The sequence below is a fragment of the Meriones unguiculatus genome, chromosome 11 (assembly GCF_030254825.1).
Source record: "Meriones unguiculatus strain TT.TT164.6M chromosome 11, Bangor_MerUng_6.1, whole genome shotgun sequence".
Lineage (NCBI taxonomy): Eukaryota > Metazoa > Chordata > Mammalia > Rodentia > Muridae > Meriones > Meriones unguiculatus.
The window spans coordinates 37,545,339-37,566,335 of record NC_083359.1 but is presented as its reverse complement, the minus strand read 5'-3'; the positions used below and the strand labels follow the sequence as shown (position 1 = coordinate 37,566,335).

General features: G+C 45.3%; 1 protein-coding gene across 3 annotated transcripts in view; it reads right to left on the bottom strand.

The window, feature by feature from the left end:
* Crebrf (CREB3 regulatory factor) overlaps nucleotides 1-20,997 on the bottom strand; it is a 71,052-nt gene that overhangs the window by 49,028 nt on the left and 1,027 nt on the right. For 2 of the 3 annotated variants that reach the window (XM_021635613.2, XM_021635612.2), the window contains exon 1: nucleotides 8,247-8,760. The exons of the other annotated variant lie outside the window; for it this stretch is intronic. The gene's annotated coding sequence lies outside the window, so the exon portion shown is untranslated. Of the gene's footprint in view, nucleotides 1-8,246; nucleotides 8,761-20,997 lie in introns of those variants that run through there. 3 annotated transcript variants of the gene reach the window in all.

Sequence of the window (20,997 nt, the reverse complement as noted above, 5' to 3'; positions counted from 1 at the left end):
ATAGACCAGACACAGCAGTACACGCCTACAATCCCAGCATTAAGGAATACAAGCAGGAGGAGTTGAAGATCAGCCTCAACTACAAAGTGAGTTCAACGATCCCCTAAAATACATGAGACCCTGTCTGGACAGTAAATAAAACTGAAGGCAGAAGTCAATGTTTTAAAGCACAAGTCTCAAAAATGGATCATAGCCAGAAATCAACACCCACAGAATGTTTCTGCTTAGCTCCACACAAGATTTGCTTGGTTGAGGGAAGGTGTTTTTTGTTTTTTTTTTTTTTTTAACATTTTAAAATTTAAACTACCAGCACTTAATGTAGAAATTTTCAAGTTTTCATATTCATATTATTACTCTCTTGCTGGTAACAAAAAAAAAATCAGACCCACAACACTGGGTTCATACTCCTAAGAAGAAGACCACTGAACCCCAATGAGACTACTTCCTCCAAACTGTGCATCTTAGCTTGCTCCACTCTCTACCCAGACTATTTACACACAGGCATCTAAGCTGAAAGACGCTCCAAACTACGGATCTCAAAAAAGCAGATTTATGAAAGTAGTAAACTCCAGAAATTTTCTCTCAATAGTCCTGCAGGGATGCCAAGTAAAAGTTAGTTAATATTATAAGTTATTTAAAAAACTAGCAAAAAATGTTTTCACCCACCACTGACAACAGCCTAAAACCTGGATCAACTCAACTCCCACCAGCTGGTGAGCAAAGAATCACTGTGGAGCAGCCACAGGACGGACGACTGACAAGGACCAAACTGGCACATAGGACATCCCAAGAGAATTAGAGGTCAGACTCAAATGACAATGTAGTGTATGACTTCATATATGAAATTCCATTGCTGACCACATCAAGGCAAAGCAATTTTATGCCTGGGGCCAGTGGTGAGGAAGGAGGGCTAACCACAAAGTAGGCAATGTGAAGTTCTTAACAGTGACAGGGATATTACAGATTTTGTCACAGCAGTGACTAGATGGTAGGGGGTTTTTATTTTGTTTTTCTGTTTAACCTTGGCTGTCCAAGGCCCAATTTGTACACCAGGCTGGCCCTGAACTCAGAGATCTGCCTTCCTCTGCCTCCTAGAGGCATATGCCACTGCACCCTGCTGATGGTACTATTTATAAAATTTCAAAATTCTGTGAACATTTTTTTCCTTCTTCCACTTTTTCTTAGCATGGGCAGTGCTGAGTCTGAATGAAGTTTCATTAATGTGACATTCTTTAATAATGCTGATTTTAAAGAGGTATCTATCTGAGCAAGGAAGCACATGCCTGTAACCTCAGCACACAAGAGATTCAGGTAGGTGGACTGCCACAAGTTCAAGGCCAGCTTAGGCTATAGTGTGTTTCAGACCAACCTGGGCTACATTATGAGACCCTGTTTCAAAAAGCAAAATAAGGTGAGTATGGTGACACTCCCTTAATCCCATACTCAGGAGACAGGTGGATTTCTCAGAGTTCTCAGCCAGCCTGTCTACACAGTGAGCTCCAGGAAAGCTCAGGAGATGAGGGCACTTACCACTAAGCTTGGTGATTTGAGTTTAATTATGCAGGACCCAAATGATGGAAAGAGAGAATGGACTCCTGTGAGTTTCCTTCACATGCACTCTATCACAGATGTGCACACACGGGTACACATTCATAAATAAATGCAAAAAAAAATAAATAAATTTAGAAAGGAAAGTGTAAAAATAAGTACAACAGAAAATTAAAATATTAATTAACAGGGAAGCAGAGGCATGCAGATCTCTATGAATTTGAGGCCAGTCTGGTGTACAAAAGTGAGTCCAGGACAGCTAAGGCCACACAGAGAATCTGTCTCCAAAAGATAAAAATAATTAATTAAAACTTAAAAAGCAAACTGAGGGGAAGGGTGAATGAAAATCACAGGCCACCTAGGCACCTTTAAACCAGGAAAAAAGCAAAAAGGCGGGGTGGGTCAGACACTAGCCAGAGACTAAAAGAAAAAATTAAAAACTAGAGCAGAAATTAAACGTGATGAAAAAACCATAAAATCCTAGCACCTGAGAGGCTGAAGTAGGACAAATGGCACAAGTTGGTAGACCATCTGGGCTACCAGGTAAGCCACTGTCTCAAAAAAAAAAAAAAAAAAAAAAAAAAAAAAAAGTCACATAAACACACAGACCTCCAAAAGACAGCACTGTGAAAAGAGAACTAATCAAAGTTAGAGCATGCAGGGGGAGTGAGGAGACAGAGAGACCAGGAACCTAACCATGCAGCAGTCAGTCTTTTCTCCTACTCTACAGACAACTAATTTCCAAGAGTATGGGCAGAAACCTACTAAAACTCAGCTTGAAGACCTCCTGTAAAAGGTTGGGTGATGGTGACACAGGTTTTTAATCCCAGCATTTGAGAGGCAGAAGAAGGCAGATCTCTGAGTTCAAGGTTAGCCTGGTCTATAGAGGGAGTTACAGGACAGCCAGGGCTATACAGAGAAATCCTGTCTCTAACAGGAAAAACAAAAACAAAAAAACCTGTAAAAAAAAAAACAAAACCAACCAACAAACAAAAAAACCTGTAAAAGTTAGGCTCAGTGATACTGAGTGCAGTGATGAACGCCTGTAATCCCAGAACTGTGGGAGGTGGAGGCAGAGGCAGGTAGATCTCATTAGTTTGAGGCCAGCCTGGTCTACATACATTACAAACACATGCACACAGAAAACAGTAACATTGTAAAAGTCTACCTGACATTAAACTTTTTTATTACATTTCTTTGTGTGAATGCACAAGTAAGTCAGAGGAAATCTTGTAGGAGTCTGTCCTTTTTCCACCAGCAGACTGAACTCAACAGTATCAAGCTTGGTGGTAAGTACCTGTACTCACTGAGCCATCTCCTCAGCTCCCCATTATTTGACTTTACACAACACTGATACAATGCTAGAAGCCTTGCATGTATTCTGAGTCTTTGTTAAAAAGATGTATTTATTATTTTTCTGTGTACAATTGTTTTTTTGCCTGGATGTATAAACATGCTCCAAATGCAAGAAGTGCCTGCTGCAGCCACAAAGGGTATAGGATCTCCTGGAACAGGAGTTGCAGCTAGTTATGAGCTGCCATTTGGGTGCTAGACACTACACAGGGGTCCTCTGCAAGCACAGCCAGTGCTCTTAGCCACTGAGCCATCTCTCCAGCCTTCTACACTGAATCTTACACACAGACACCCACCCTTTCTCTAACTCCTCTCCACAACCATAAGGACATCTTTTTAAATTAAACTCGAGTAGGTACATAAACATACCAAAAACCTCAAATGGTTAAGATCGGCAAGCTCTGCCTAAAGTGGTGGAGCACACCTAGCACTGGGAGGCAGTTAAAGCTCTGAGTTCAAGGCCAGCTTGGTCTACCAAGTGAGTTCCAAGGCAGCCAGGGCTACACAGAGAAACCCTATCTGGAAAAACTAAAAGACCAGCAAGTTTAGCCAAGCACTGTGACATTAGCCTTTATGCCTAGCATTCAAGAGGCAGAGCAGATGAATCTTTGCCAGTTCAAGCCCAGGCACCATTACATAGTTAGACCTTATCTTAAGAAAGAAAGGATATTTATGTGAAAAACAACTGTTACAAAAGATATCAAAGCACTGTTGGTGTTGAAAGGACAAAATAATTAAACATGGTATCTCATGCCTGTAATCATAGCACCTGAGAGGTGGAAGCAAGACTATTGGGGGTTCAAGGCCAGTTTCTGCTATCTAGAGTATAAGCCTAGCCTGAGATGGTCTCCAAAAGACAGATGGGAAGAAAGAATTGGATAATTGGAATTAATCACAGAAGCTTAGAGAACTGCTTACAGAGTGACTTCAGATACAGATTTTGGGGGTAAGGTCATTAACTTGGTAAAAAGCAGAAAAGACATGGCTACAGATAAAATAGAACAGTCCTACAGGCATGAAGCAACGAGGAAATCCTCTGCAACTCTTCTAGTCTACTCTGCCTCACAAGTATGACTCTAACTAACCAGCAAGAATCACTAGCCCTGGCAAGGTGGCCCAGTGAATAAAGGCACCTGCCACCAAAACTAACAAGCTCAGTTTAATCCTGAGGATGCACACAGTAAGAGGAGAGGGACAACTTTCTGGAAGTGGGTGTCTGAGCTCCATGTGCATGCTCTAGTGTGTATGTGACTGTACACACAAACAAATCCAACAAAAACTGTTTGAAAAAGAATTTGTGTTCCCCGCCCCGCAAGAAGGGGCCGTGTTTTGTAAAAGAACAATTATTACAAACCAGATGTGGCATGATAGCATACACGCTATCATGTTGCCCCAGTATTTTCGGGGCAGAGGCAAAGGCAGGCAGATTTCTGTGAGTTCGAGGTCAGCCTGATCTACACAGTTTGTTCCTGGAAAGCCAGGGCTATTTAAAGACCCTGTCTCAAGCCTACCCCAACCCCCAAAAAACACAATTATCACAAACCAGTAAGATACAAGGCTCTTGTGAGAATGGTAGTGAACACCTATAATCCGATATTGGGAAGGGAGAAGTGGGAGGATCAGGAATTCAAGGTCATACACCTTCTGGTCACAGACTGAGTTTGAGGTCAGCCTGGCCAACAGGAGATCCTATCTCAAAAACAACAACAACAACAAAACAAGTTGCAGCCCGATTCAAAGCCAGCCTAGAATACAAACCAAGATGCAAGTCTTAAGAGGAGGAGGGAACACCTGTAAATAGGACTATATCAATAGTTACTTTAAACAGTTTTAAAACACCTACATGGGTGTAAAAATTCTAAAATAGGATCATGCTCTATGTTCTTAGAGTGAAACTTTTTCAAGGCAGGAGATACATACACTGGGCCATTGATCCAATACTATCTCAAGTATATATTTACATCCTCTGCATTTCCCTACCACCTGAGCACTTCAAACTCAGACAATGTCTTCAGAGGTTCACAACAGCCATGGGCTACCAGTAGGCACAGCTTGCTCTTGTTTTACTGGAATATAGCCCAAGTACATTCTCTATTCTATCTTCATATTAGTCATCACATTGCAAACTGCAGAGCTGAACAGTCATTATAGAGATTATTAAATATTTACTATTTAATTCTATGCAGTAAAAAGTTCAACTAACCCTGTCCTTGGAGAGTTAGAACCAACAACTGGGCATCGTGGCATATCAATGACAACAATAATGAAGGAGACTGGAGCAGGAAGATCATGGAATTCAGAGCTAATCTGGGCAACAGCAAGAACTACATCTCACAGAAACAAACAATAAGGTGTGCCAAATTTATGACCAGCCAATTTGTTCCCTTGAAATGAGGCACTAGCGAATGTTCTAAAAGTCAGCGTGATCTTCCCAAAACAGCCAGGTACAAACCTAACTGGAAATAGGCCTATGCAAATAATTTTAAAATCCTAACATCAATCCTGACTAAAAATTAAGCTTTAAAAGCTAACAATGAATTCAGTTTACTATGGTAAGCACAACTACACTGCCAAGTGCGGTGCTGGCATACACCTTTAATCCCTGCGCTTGGAAGGAAGAGGCAGGCAGATCTGTTAGTTCAAGGCCGGCCTTGAACCTGACGAGCTCCAAGACAGTGAGGGCTACCTAACAGAGATGGTGTCTCAAAAGACAGAAATAAAAACCATTACACTAACACAATCAAGTACTCCCACTGTCCCTTGTATTCAGTCACCAACACCACATCCAGAAACCTTTATCAGTTATCTTTTTACTTTAGCGCTCACACCAACCAAATGGGTTATTTTCTTCACTAAAGTTTGTTTTAGTTTGTTATGCAATGCACAGAATAACAAGGTAAATGCAGAGCTCAAAATTGCTTCTTTTTCCAGAGCTGGGCACAGTCAAGTACCAGCATGTAGTTCCAGCATGGAAGAAATGCTTGAGGCCAAGGAATTCAGAACCAACTAGACTATAAAGTGAAACCCAGTCTCAAAATAATAACAATAGTTTTTTAAAACCTCAAAGACTACTAATCTCCTTGCTTACACTTTTTAAACTACTAAGAATACTAAGCATGTAAAAGAATTTTGGCCAAAAATAAGTTCTGGTACATATATTTACCAGAAATTATAACATAAGCAATGAAAAGTGACTTTTCAAACAATACAACAATGAAAAATGCTTTAATAAGTATTCTAGGTATCAGTGAAATAACTTTTGCTTTAGTTATACCCTCTTATAACTGTTATGCAGTATGACAGATTGGGACTTAGCAATACAATACTTAGGGACAAAATATAGGGCTAATATTTTATTTACTATAAAAATTTTATGTAGCTGGGTGGCGGTAGCCCACACCTTTGACCACAGCACTTAGGAGGCAGAGGCAGGCAGATCTATGATTTCAGCCTGGTCTACATCAGGACATCCAGGACTGCATAGAGAAAAGAAATAAATAAACTTAAATTTAAAAATATACCAAATGACCTAGGGTTATACATTCACTGCATTAAGAAAATGGAGGCTCAATCACATAAAACTAATACCAAAGGTAATAATAATTTATTTACTGTATGTTAAGATTCTTCGGCTCGTTCTTGAAAAGGCCCCTTGGGTGATATTTATGATATATTCCAACTCCTAAGTGCTTAAGCAATATGAGTCACAGGTTATAAGCTCATGTTAACAGAAGCTTAAATAAACATGTAAAAGCTAAATGGTGCCAAAATAACCACAACACAAATAAGTGATTTTCTAATTACACATCCACATCATTTCCCCCTTTGATGTATCTCTCAGCTGTTTAGACTAGATAACACTGAAAATATTCTAGAGTGCAACCAAATGGCAACCATTTTACCACAGATCACAAGAATTAAAAAAAAAAAAAATCCTATTTTCTGTTTAAAAAAAAAAAAAGGCAGACCTTGATCTCTCACCTGCTGATACTAGAAAGAAAAACAGAAAAATCCTACAAGATCCCTCAGACCTAAATACTTTTCTCATGAAGCTGATGTATGTCAACTTCCAATTTATGAGCGCGAGAGGCAAATTAAGACTAAAAGCACAAGGGCTTGATCTTTGAAAGGCATCCACGTTAAAAAAAAAAAAAAAAAAAGAAAAAAAGAAATTAAGAAAGAAAGAAACTCCGCCCAGCCCTAACTTTGCCTGCTTTTCCAGTCCCGGTTTTCTCTTTGCAAAACCCAGAAAAGCAGAAGTTACTCTGACTACCTCTACCCGAGGCCTGATACAGAAACACAGCGCTAGTTTGGCGAAATACCTCCTTAAGGCAGTCTTTAGACTCAAGCCTGCTCAGAAACGGCAGAACCGTCTGCTCTCTTGGGTTAAAGGAGGCGGTTACAGGGTTTGGTGGCAGGACTTGTCAAGCAGCAAAGGGCCGAGGCAAGAGGGGGAGGCCAGAGACTAAGCTCCATCTGGTCCCAGGAACCGCCCCCTGGGAGGCTAGACTGCCCTCGGTACCTCCCGGCAGTCTCCACTCGGGAGCGGCAGAGCCGGGTCCGGCTCCTCCGGGCGGCTTCCGGGGCTGCGGAGCGGACACCCCGCCCGCCCCCGGCCCGGCTCCCGCCCTTTGCCCCGTCTCCGCCCCGCTCGGTGACCCCCCCCCCGTCCCCTCCCATCTAATATGGCCGCCCCACCCGCCCCACCCCCGGCACACTCTAACTTACTGGGGGCCCGGGGCACCGCCTCCCTGCGCCCATTGGCGCCACGGCCCCCGCTCGCCTCCTCCATTGGCCGACATCGGCCGCCACTCGGCCAGCGAGGGCTCCGCCTCCGGGCCTCTCAAGCTGCTCAGAGAGGACATATAAACAAATCCCGAGAGGGAGGCCCCCGGCGCCCGCCGCCGCCGGGGAGGGGCCGGAGGGGATCAGCGGCCCCACGACGCCCCTGCCCGGAGTCCTGGCGGCCCGCGCCTCCGCCCCCGGCCCTGCGAGCGCCAGCCGCGCCGGCTCCCCTCACACGCCCCTCTCCTCCCTTCTCTCCCGGCCCCTCCCACCCGCTCGCAGCTCTGACAGGCCGGTCGCCGGCAGCCGCGGCCCCCCGCTCCCGGGAGCGCCGAGGGACGGGCCCGAGCGGGGCCGCCCGTCCGCGCGCGCCCGCCCTTTATGTAACCGTCGGCGGCGGGGGGCGGCCCGGCCCGGCTCGCCCCCGCGGCCCCCGCTCCGCGCGCCCTCGGCCCGGCGGCCCCCGCCCCGCTCGGCCGGAGCTGGGAGCCCGCGCCCCACGCCCGCGGCCCGCCGCCGCCGCCGCACCCCGCCCGCCGGTGCGTCCGCTCGGCGCTCACCTGAGGCTGAGGGCGGTTCAGGCGCTGGGTCCGGCCGCGCTCCGGCGGACGCGGCCCCTCTCCATGCTGCCTCGGGTTTGTTTTGTTTATGTCCTTCCTGACGGGTTCCCGGAAATCGCGTGACTCGCCCCCCTCACGTGGGCCGCGGCGAGGAGGAGGGAGGCGGGGGCCCGCCGCCCCAGGCCAATCGCGAGGCGCCCTCAAGTCCGGCCAATCAGGGGCTCGGCCCGGCCGGCACCCTGTCACGTGACAGCAGAGGGGCGGGTTGCCGGGGAAAACCAGGAAGAGAGGGCGGAGCGGGGACTCGGAGGCTGAGCGTGGGCGTGGGCCGCCGGGGCTGGCGAGCGGCAAGCTCGTGTTCCTGTTTGACGTTCTTTTCAGAGGCTTCCATATTCGGCCTGTGTGCTCAGAACTAAGATGAGGTCCGAGGAGTCCGAATGCCCACTTGACAGTTTAACTGAGCCACGGGGGACCAAAGGAATATTAATGAGTAGGGGGCTGCATTGACATTCTGTTTGGTAAATGACATTCCTGTACCCGCATAGAATTGGCCTCCAGTTGTTTGTTCATTCATCAACTAACATTTATTGAGTCTGGCTCCCCAGACCCTGGATCAGCTGTGTGCACCTTTGAGATAGGACCCATATTTAGCTGAACAAACTGCTACTTGATGCTGTAAACAAGCCAGCCTAACCCGAGATCCTGTGATTGGTTTATGCCTCTTAATCCTGTTGACGGTTTCTTCGATGTGTGGTATGTGGCAGGTTCATTATCTCAAACAGTTCTCCCAACAGACACATGCAATAAAAGAACCATTTTTCAAAAGGAAAAAAAAAAAAAACTTAGAGGAATTATTGTTCAAGGAAATAACCTACCTAATTATCACAGCCTGTGTTCCCAGAATTCTCTTTATACTCAGGATCCGCCTGTCTTAGTCTTCTGGGTGCAGGGTTACAGGTGTGCACCCGCGCGCACATATGAACACAGAAAACATTTTCTTAAGCATAGGAAAAGAAGATTAACGGACAGAAACATCATCAGATTCCCTCCGAATATCCGTTTTTCCTTGGGAGTACCTGCTGCTGAAAATGTGGCTTCGCAGCGAGGTGGGCTGTGGAGTGGTTGACCACTGTGATCCCAGCATTTGGGAGGTGGAGAAGGGTTCGAAATTTGTTCTTAGCTACACCGAGTTGCATGACAGGTCTTCATAAGACCAGGTATTAAACCACTCTTAGCCCCCACCTCAAAATAAGAAAAGCTCCCTCCATGGGCATAGATCCAGGCAAGTGGTAGAGTAATGGTTCTCAACCTTCCTAGTACTGTGACCCTTTAATGATCCTCAGGGTGGTGGCTCCCAACCATAAAATTATTTTTATTGCTACTTCATAACGACTTTTGCTGCTGTTATGAATTGTAATGTAAATAATCAATGATTTCTGATGGTCTTAGGTGACCCTTCTGACAACCCACAGGTTGAGGACCATTGTAGCAGTGTCCCAATCACGGACTGGGACGGGGTGTTTTGACACACATTTGTGCCTCCAGCACTGGGGAACCTGAAGTATGTGGATCTCCATTCCAGGCAAGCCTGAGCTACATTGTGATTTGCTCCCTTATACAGAAGCAAACAACCATAGACTTGGGAATGAAAAAGTTTGCCTAGATCATCATCCTGAAGAAGGCTGGGTGAGACTAGCAGTGTCACTCAGCCTCTGCCCTCCATGCCAGGCATATAACAGGTCACTATGCTACTGGCTTAGTGATAACCCGGATGGTATCCTTGCTACACCACATTCGAAACAGTACGATTATCTACGCTTGATGAGGCTAAACTCCTCCCTCTGTAAAAATGGGATTGGTGTGAGAACTGGGTGGAATCATTTGCGCAGGGCTGGTTAGTGGGTAAAGCAGCTGTCCCACAAACACGAGGGCCTGAGTTTAAATCCCCAGAACCTACTGGGGTTCAAAAAGCTGGCTATGTACCAGGAATAACTTTAATCCCACCACTCCTGAAGGAAGATGCGAGCCTTAGCCAGGAGAATCTCCAGAAACCTAAAGGCCAGCCAGACAGGCACACAGTGAGGATGAGACCCTATCTCAAATGGGATGGAAAGCAAGGATGGACACCCAAGGCTGGACACTGGAATACATGTACATGCTTACATTCGTACACATGAGCTTAAGTATGCACACACACTCATATAATATAAAATAAAAATATTGTTTAAAAATAAGTCATCAAAAGCACTTAGCAGGGTGCCCAGCGTAGTTAGCACACAATAACAGTAGTATTAGACTATTCCATGTGCATCATTTGGAAGACCAGCTATAGACTAAATAGCAAGTAAGGACAACTCTAGACAACTTTCCAATTTAACAGCCACTAGACCAAGCTAACCTCAAACTAGTGGCAATCCTCCTGCCTCTGCCTCCTCCTGAGTACATGTATTACAAGTGCGAACCACCATGTTAGGCTAAAAAAAAACCTTTTTTGGACCCTAGGCCCCAGATTAAAAGGTAACTGTAGATACACAGTAGGAAAGTAAAACAGTAAATCTCTCCCCTGGAATGCCAACCACGTGTAGGACCCCAGTACCCGATGATGTGGTGAGTATTTACTACATGGGAACTAAACAGTCTGACGATAGGTCTAACTTTTCCCTCTAGATGGAATTGGAAACTGAAAATACAACAGAAGAATTGGCTTGAGAAGTTGGCTCCAGGTTCCCTGGACTTGTGCGGTTCATGCTTTAAAATTCCAGAGTTTACCCTTGCTTATCCTCTCCCAGTTGTGTATTTGGAAGCTTGCCAGTAGATGGCTAGCCTTCTGTTACTACACTGCCTTTCAGACTTAGGCATTTGCACATCTACCAGGCAACATGTTCATATCCTCTCACAAGGCTCTGCCATTGGTGGGCACCTGCTGGTCAGTTACACCTTTTTGTTTTCTGTTACCTAGGAAGGGGCAGAGTTTTGGCCAGTGGAGACTTTCCATCAAGGTTTGTTACTCACTATATCCTGCTCTGAACGGAACAAAACCACGGGATCCTAACTGATCCGTGTTTCTTTGTGCTGTATGCAGCCAGATTCTACCACAAACTTGGCCGAAAGACTCTGGGATAGTGTTGGCCTGAGGGATAGGTTTTTATTCTAGCCACAAAGCGGGGAGCAGCTGACAGTACACTTCCAAAAGTGTGTAAAAATGCGCCTCAGAAAAATATATGTAGCAGACCAGCCTGAATCAGAAAAACAAGATTTTACACAAAGGTGAGACAAGGGGCACAAACAAAATAAGAGATACGTTGGATGCCACTAAATTCTTCCAAGTAATTTATTTTTCAGCAGGTAGCATCTGTGGTATAATATTCAAAAGCTCGAAAAGAATCAGGCATGGCAGCTCATGCCCCTATTCCAGTAGGTCAGTCCGGCCTACACAGTGAATAGTACCTTGCCTAAAAACAAGGACAAAAATGTATTTGGTATCTATTAGGTTGCTTGGCTCTATGGAGACTCATAGGTATTCTCTGCATATGTGGACATCTCCCTCACTTTACACCTTAATGTGCAGGAGGCTGAAGCAAGTGAGTTGCTTGACTCCAGGGCTTTAGAGCCAGCCTGGGTAACACAGAGTATTTCTCTCTCCCTCTCTCTCTCTCAAAAAAAAAAAAAAAAAAATGCAGGCAATGGTGGTACACACCTTTAATCCCAACACTCAGGAACCAGAGGCGGGCAGATATGTGAGTTCCAGGCCAGCCTGTTCTACACAGTGAATTCTAGGCTAGTCAGGGCTACACAGTGAGATATTGCCTAACAAACAAACAAATAAACAAACAAGCAAACTATGGCCAAGACCCTAATTTGAGCTATGAGATCCAAGGCAACCAGGGTTTCAAATTGTTCCCCATAAGAAATTTGGACAAAGCAGATCCTTCTTTATGATCCTGTGTGCTCTAACCGGAGAATTAAAGTAGTGCCCCGCCATGCAAGGTAGTGCTGGCAAGTGCAGCTGAAAAGTCAGATGACATGAAAAACAGAGAATTTATTTTTATAAAAAAAAAGTTGCCAAAAGCCTCACATTTTACTATTATTGTATGTTTGTTTGGAGACAGGGACTTATGTGGCTTAGGCTGGCCTTACACTCGTCATCCTCCTGCCTCTGCACCCCAGGGGCTAGGATTACAAATGGGCACCACCACACTCAGCCCTGCATTGGCTTATGACCTAAAGATGACACGGTATGGAGATTCCTCATTAGCAGACTGAGCTCTGTTTGCTGACTCTGCACACATCTTTTTAAGCGTCAACCCTCTGGGACTAAGTGTTTCTCTCTGGATAACACTAGACTATGGGATATAGTCAGACATCACAGCTTCAAAAGTGAGAATAATTAACTCAAAGCTGGAAGATCTCCAGGAAAAGCTGTGCTGCTCTGACACTGGGCACTGATTTCTCCCACCCGCCCCACCCCCACCCTGAGAAGATGACAGTATTGCTGAGTAGTCTAAAAGAGACCCATTGATGCTGGTAATTGGATCTCATCCCCCATTCATCTCATCTAGAAAGTATTCTTTGGGGGAGGCATTGCCCCACTGTGAGCTCTCAATGGGACAGTGTCCTTACATGATAGCTGAGTCTCCGTTTCTTATTTCTCCCTGAAAATACCAAGTTTAGCTCCAAATACCCCATTATTTATCTATCCTGCTTCCCCAGCCTACCCCACATTCAGCACCAGGCCTGCCATAGCAGAGGGCAGACTTGTGGATCTAATGAACAGACTAAGAACCAAACCCCAGCCCACCTTCCAAGGTTCAAGACCCCGTTCTCCTGCATGCAGTCCACTTTTACCCTCGCCCCTCTCCTTCTCCTCCTCCTCCTTCTAAGCACAGCATGTACTTCTGCCTCGGATTATTCATGCCATATATGCTGGTGTTATTTCTTAGTTAATCAAATGGGCATACGCTCTAGCACGCTACCGAGCTAAACATCCAAGCCTATTTTTAGTGACAACACAGGGAAAGGAGAAAAATGGACATTTGTTGGCAAAGAACTGAATGTATACACATGGGATGATGCCCTTGCCCTGAAGGACCTTGGAACCTAGTGAGGAAAAATGACAGCATTCATGGAAAGGGATCCTCATGCTGATGGAAGAGCAGGGCACAGACTCAGTGCCCCTTTCCGTTAGGTTACTTGGGCAAATTATCAACCCATCTCATATGTCACTCTTCTTCTCATGGGCCTTACACGTTGATCTGACAGACCAAACGGGGGGCTTTTGTGCATAAGGGGCTCCCCATCTCTGCCTCTCAGGGAGGGCTGTGGCTAGAAACTTCTTAGAAGAGAGGCAGTTAGAAAGGAAAAATGTCTCCTGGCAGAGAGGCGGCAGCAGGCAGCTGAGACTGTTGTCTTATCTTCCGATGCAGCTTTCTTGTCAAAATTGTTTCATCTCTTTTGCTGACTGAACACTCCTGGGACAATGAATTGGGTTTTTAATTTTGTTTTATCAGGGCTGGGCTGAGCATACACTGTTCGGATCAGTGGCCCTCCGTGATAGCAAACCGGGAGCCCAGGGATGGAGAACAATCTATCGTTTGTTGTAGAAACACTCCCTACACACAGGTATAATAAGACATTCTGCTGGCGAGGCTGGAGTGGGAGGATAAAAGCCAAAAGCGGAGGGACAGATGATAAGAAGCAGGAACCCAGACCCACGGGCATAATAGCTTGTTGAACTAGGAGAGGAGACTTGTTCCAAAAAAAACCCAAACTGGTATAATACTGCAAAGCTAGCTTCTCAAGGGCAGGAAGTAAACAATTCAGAAAGGTTTCTAAGGGAAAGAATACAAAGCTAAGAGAGGGTAGGGTGGAGCCGAGATCCTCTGCAACCAAAAGTTTCATTTAACGCAAATTTACAAGGTCTCAACTTTCCCTGAGGTATGGGAAAACTCAGGCTGTGCTCATCAGCTTGCTTTTTAGGTTTTAGTTTTCATTTTGTTTCCACAAAGCCTCGGCTTACAAACGAGTAATGAATGGGTCTGACATTCCACCACTACAGCAGTGGTCACTGACAGGATTACCAGACCCAGGAACAGTTGTGGATTTTGTCAAGAGAGAACATGTTAAGAGGAAGGGCGATGTTCCCATCTCAGCGCTCAGGCTACTGGGTAACTCTCTAGGTCCCAGCAGAGTAGCTTGCCCTTGGAAACATTTCCCTGCTGCACTGGCTAGTACTGCACCGAAGAGCGCCCCCCTTAGGTCAGGAAGATTCTGCCATGGAGCTGACCAGCCAGCGCTCATTAGTTAGCAACTAGCACCTGTCTGACAGAGGACGCCACCTCCGTGAGAGCAAAGTCATGATGGAGTCAATGCAGGAATTGGAGCAAAGTATAGAGTGGCTACCTCTCCTCTTAATAAAGGAAATAAGGACAGGGTTTAGGCACCTGGAGACACCCTGGGAGAAGGCAGGATCTTGGTAACTGAGAAGTTGGTAATATTAGGAAGGACGCAAAGTGCTATGCTGCTATTTGTCCTGCTCCAACCCAGTTAAAGTCTGGCAACATACACAACCAGCCTTGCCCAGGGCAAGCACTGCCTAAATGTTAGCTATTAATATCGTAATTATTATTTTGAGTTACAAAAGCTTGAACCCCACCCCAGGGCTCTACTGTGCTAGGAAAGTCCCCCCAGCTCCTTTTTATTCTTAGTTTGGAACAGGATCTCACTAAATTGCACAAGCAGGCCTCAAACATGTGTTCTTCCGGCCTCAGCACTTCTGAGAAGCTGGGAGAAAGGCAAGTACCACTATGATTGGCTGTTATTACTAATAAGGATAGTTCTGAACATTTCGAGGGACCTAAAGAAGGCCATAGACACAGGAATTTGTGGATCCCAGTTAGGAACCATGGAGCTCAGAGACAGGCACCCTTGCGTACAACACCAGCCATATAATCTTCAGAGTCAAATAAAAAATTAAAAGGCAAGGACTCTTACTCAAAAGTGACCGAGACTGAGACTGTCCTGGTGACGCACACCTGCAACCTCAGGGTATGAGGAATGCTGGGGTAGGGGAGGACAAATTCAAGGACAGGTGGAGGTGGGTGATTAGGGATACAGCTCAGTGCCTAAGCAGCTGCCTTACACAAATACACGCACAAAGCTTTGTGCCCTGTCCTAAGCACTGTAAAAACAAAAAGAGAAAAAAGTATCAGCTTTCAACACAGGGAAGAACACTGAAAAGTCTTTATAACTGTAGACCACTGTGACATTGCTTTGTGTAACTCAATTCCCAAAGATCAGAATTTACTAAATTCAAAGTCATTTCCCATGGGATTCTTTTTTCCCCACACTAACTTTTAAGTAAATGAGCATCGCTCAGGACCTCCTGCATGCAAGATTGTGGGGATCAAACACTTGAATAGGCCAGAGTGATGGCTTACTCCCAGAATCCAGGCAGGAGCATTTCTAAGTGTTCAAGTCCAGATTCATCTACTCCACCAGTTCTAAGCCAGCCAGGGCTACCTTGTCTCAAAAGAACCAAACTAAAGCTGGGTTGTGGTGGTGCACACATTTAATCTCAGCACTGGAAAGCAGAAGCAGGTAGATCTTTGTGAGTTTGAGGCCAGCCTGGTCTACAAAATAAGTTCTAGGTTAGCCAGGGCAGTTATGCAGAGAAACCCTGTCTCAGAAAACAAACGAACAAACAAACAAACAAAAAGCCAAAAAACCAAAACAAAATGACAAGTGTGTTGACAGAGATAAGCAAGAATTGCTGTGAGAACCCAGTGGGGCCAAAAACCTCCAGGTGAGAACCTGGATTCTACAGAGCTAAGCTGAGAGGAAGGTGTTCCTGCAGAGGGAAGACTAGCTTAGAACACAGGACCCTCTTTCCTCAGTCTCTTTGAGCAGCAGGGATTACAGGCCTGGGCCACTGTGCTCAACCCCAGTAGGCTTCCAAAAGGAGGCACTGCAAATGTTTAGCTATAGGGGATCTGTCTGAACAAGGGAGCTGTAAGCACCACCTGCAACTCCAGTCCCCAGGGGATCTGACGCTGTCTTCTAGCCACAGAGGGCACTGCACACACATGGTGCCCAGAAATACATGCAGGTAAAATATCCACACACATTAAAAAGAAAAAGTTTTAAAAAGATAAGGGTATGTGTGTGTGCGTGTGTGTGTGTCTATACCACATGTATGAAAGTTCCTGAAAGGCCAAAAGAGGGTTTTGGATCTCCTGAGCGGGGGTTATGAGCAATTGTGAACTGACACTGGAGTCCTCTGGAAGAACAGAAACTCTTTCAAGCTCTAAACCATCTCTCTAGTTCCCCACACAAGCCTTTTAATATACTACACTTTTGCTGAAGAATGTGCTGAAAAAGTAAGAAGTAAATTGAAATCATTTACAGATACACTGGCTTCAATGAAAATGGCGCTGGTAGGCTTGTTTGAATACTTGGTTCCGAAGTTGGGAGAACTATTTGGGAAGGATCAGAGGTGTGCCCTTGTTGCAGGAGGTGTGTCATGGGTGGGCTTTGAGGTTTCGTGAGCTTCTCACCACCCCAGTGAGCTGCTTCCTGTTTGTGGATCAGATGCAAGCTCTTAGCTGCTGCTCTGGCTCCTTGCCTGCCTGCCTGCCTGCCTGCCTGCCAACATGCTTGCTGTAAGCATGATGGACTCTTATCCCTCTGAAACTGTAAGCCCCAAATATACCCTTCCTTCCGTATGTTGCCTTGGTCATGGTGTCCTATGACAGAAATAGTAAATTCAGTACTACAGAGGATGTTAGTTCTCTTGTTTGTCTTTCCAGTTCCTTCTAGGGATACAGCTTTAAACAGAACTGATGTTAGTGAAATGTGGTGGTGGGAAGGACAGCTTCTATTTACCTATCTTCACACTCATCTGTGATAAATGCGCATCACTGTACCTTTTTTCCCCCCAAGGTTTTTCCAGTAGACCAGACAGAGATCTGCTTGCCTCTGCCTCCTGAGTGCTAGGATTAAAGGCGTGGGCCACCTCTGCCTGGCCTTCTTGATAAGCCTTTTGACAGCAATGCTGTTTCCAGCTGTCTATGATAAATATCCTTTATGTAGTATTTTCTGTTGTTTTCTCTTTAAAATTACTGATTTTCTACAACTTCATTCACTTAAGTAGAAAGCTTTAGAAGCACGCAGCATGGAAAATAACACATACTTGTCGTTTAAGTCTCCATTTACACTGTAAATACATCTGTTCTCCAACCAGAGCTGTGTGTTAGAGTCACTTAAAAATGTCTAGATTTAACGAAGCATGGACTTTAAAATTGTACTTGTTTTAGCGTATATGGATACTTGCCAACATGTACATATGTGCATCGTATGCATGCCTGGCACCTGCAGAGTGAGAAAAGGACATTGGAGCCCTTGGAACTGGAGTTACAGATAGTCGGGAGACACCAGGCGGGTGCTCGGAACCAAACTTGGGTGCTGTGTGGAGCAGCAAATGCTCTTAACTACAGAGCTGTTTCTCCAGCCCAAGCCCCAACTCTTTACGTTTTGAAAGATGAAATCCAATGAATTTTCAGTGTCTCAGCAATAACTTCAAGTGATTTCAGAAGCTAGGTGAGGCAGCCATGCCTATAACCTGGCACTCAAGGTACTGAGATAGGAGCACTCTGTCAAGATGGAGGTCAACCTGGGCTACACAGTGAGTTCAAAGCCAGGCTGAGGTTACATAGTAGGACCTATCTCAAGGGGCGGGGGAGGTTAATTTCTAAATTCTAAATTTGCTTTGCCATGGCCAAAATGTCTTCCTTTGCTAAAAACCAGGAAGATGTACAAAGGAGTTATGTTTAAAGCAACATTAAAAAGAACATATTGCCAGATGGCGGTGACACATGCCTGTAATCCCAGCACTTGGGAGGCAGAGGCAAGCAGATATCTAAGTTTTAGATAGCCTGGTTTACAAAGTGAGTTCCAGAACAGCCAGTGCTACACAGACAACAAGTAAACAAAACATTACACACACACAAATAAGTTATCAAGTTGGCCAGCAACAAAGCTGCAAAAAAAAAAAAAAAAAAAAAAAAAAGGCTGTAGTTCAGAAGCAAACACTTGCTGAGCATGTGCAAGGCCCTGGGGTTCATCTATAGCAACTGGCAAGCTTTTCTAAACTATGCCAGAACTATCACCTCCCTGGGGTGATGTGTAGTAGAATTTATAGGTAGGAAGGGTTAAGTCCAACCACTTATGTTCCGACCTCAGTGCGCAGACCCAGTACAAGTGCCTTTTATTGATTTTCCTGGAACCCTTTAACTCATATGACCTCTTGGAAGGGAAATCTAGGGAGGAAAACAACAACAACAACAACAAAACAGTCAGCTGCTCCTCTGCGTACTATTATAATAAAAAAGTACTGCCAGCATGCCCTCAGGATTTGGTTATTTATCAGGCAAATGTCCAGTGTGTATTATTATAATTTACAAATCAGCCTCACCACTAGGACCTCATTTGGTAATAGCTTTGCATAATAGAAAAGGGAGGCAAAAGTTGGGTGTGTTGGCTCACACCTGTAATCCCACCTCTTAGGACACTGAGATACTGAGTTCCAAGTTAGCTTGACCCTCTCAAAACAAAAAGTGTGAGGTGAGCAGAGGGTATCCATGGCATACTACACAGCCAGGCAAAGTTAAAATTTCTTAAATGGGGACTGGAGAGATGGCTCAGAGGTTAAGAACACTGGCTGTTCTTCCAAAGGTCCCAGCAACCACATGGTGGCTATTAGCCATCTATAGTGATACTTAATGGCCTCTTCCAGTATGTAGGCACACATGCAGGCAGAACACTGTATAAATAATAAATAAATAAAACATTAAAAAAAATAAAATAAAATGTCTTAAATGAAGACGCCAGAGCTCAAGAATAAACTGGCTTCCTGAGCAAAGAGAACTTACCGGGCTTCCCCTCTGTCTGAATCTATTTATTATCCCTTCATTTCAAAGCCACTAACATGGCAGAGTGATGGCACAAGGACAGCACCTGCCTATCAGAGGCTTGCAAGCAATCTTTCTGGCAAATCTTCCATCTCCAGTATGGCCAAGAGGAATTCTTTTCTTGTCCAAGTACTGCACTCTCCTGCTTCACATGGGTGCCATGGGGCCTCATCAGGTGAAAGTCACAAGAGGGCTGAGACAAAGCTGTAGGCCCAAGCTCCAGACCAAGACAGTCACTACTCCAGAACCCTCAACACCTGGCTGGCGGAGCACAGCCCTGGAACCGTCCACATGAACATTTGTCACTCACACTGTTGTCAGCAGAAGCAACATGACTATTCTCACCACTGACTGCAGGAAGCAACCCCACCAAACTGAAAACAAGATCACAAGCAAACAGCAGTGTAATCCAGGCCACTTCCTGATGAGTAATTTGATTAGAGCAAGGGAGAAGCATAAAAGTGGATCAGGAAAGACAATACACAAACACAGATCAGCCAGTGTTGTGAGCTCCTTCAACTATGCTCCCATCAAGCCACCCTCATCGATGAGAAGCACCCCGAAAGCTGCCCTCCACCATCACTGTAAGGTGTGCCACAGCTAACGGTCTCCTCTACCCGAGCAAGTTTAGCTGCCCTGACAGGGTCACAAGTGATGCATCTGGAAAAACCCTGCCCTGAAGCCACAGAAGGTGACTCAGTGGAGGCTAGCCCTGGCAACACAAGAAGACCCGGTCTTTTGCAGCAAACAATTAGTCAGACACTTCAGTCTGCTGGAAAGGGGATACACAGGGGTAACTAGATGGTTCCAGGTAGATTATCAGTGATAGTAGGGAGCAAGGCTTCTCAGGGAATCTGTGGGGTTGGTTAGAGCCACGACACTTCTGACTGCTTGGAGCTGGAAGACTGCTGAGCCCTGTGTACCTGCTGTCGCTGTCGCTTTCATAGATGACAAATAATCATTAAAGGTCACACAAGTTGCTCTGGAGGGAGACAACCTGGTGATCTGTCACAGTAGATTCCTTCCTTAACCAGACATTCAGAACAGGCTACTGGCCAGTCTGAGTGAGTTAGGGTGGCCAGGGTCAAGGTGCTTTTGGGTGGAAATTTTAAAGCATAAATCCTGGGGCTAGAGACTGCTCAGGAGTTAAGAGCACTTGCTGCTCTTGTGAGAGGACCCTGGTTTCGTTCCCTGCACCAACATGGCTCCTCATAACTATCTGTAATTCCTGTTCCAGCGGATCACATGACCTCTTCTGGCCTCTGTGACACTATGCATACACATGATATACAAACAAACATGAAGACAAATCGCTCATATGCATTACCATGACAACTTCAAAGTCAAATCTTAATATTTTAAAGACTCCATGAAATTAACCAAAGAGGTTCTTTGAGGGCCACTAAGAGGACTCAGTGGGTAAAGGCGCTGGCTGCTAAGCCTGACAGCCTGAGTTTAATCCCCATCCTGACACTGTGGAAAGAAAGAGAACGCCAGCTTTTGCAAGTGACCTCCCCATGCATACCCAAGCATATACTTCCATCCCCCAAATAAATAAATGTAGTGAAAATATTTTATTTACGGTTTTTGTTTTGTTTTGAGACAGAGTTTCTCCATGTATTCCTGACTGTCCTGGACTCGTTTTGTAGACCAGGCTGGCTTCAAACTCACAGCAAACTTAGGGCTTTGCACATGCCAAACCAGCTACCCTGAGCTGCAATACCCAGCTAAAATTTTACAAAAACCTTTAAATTCAAATAAAAGTAAAGGACTGGAAATCTATCTCA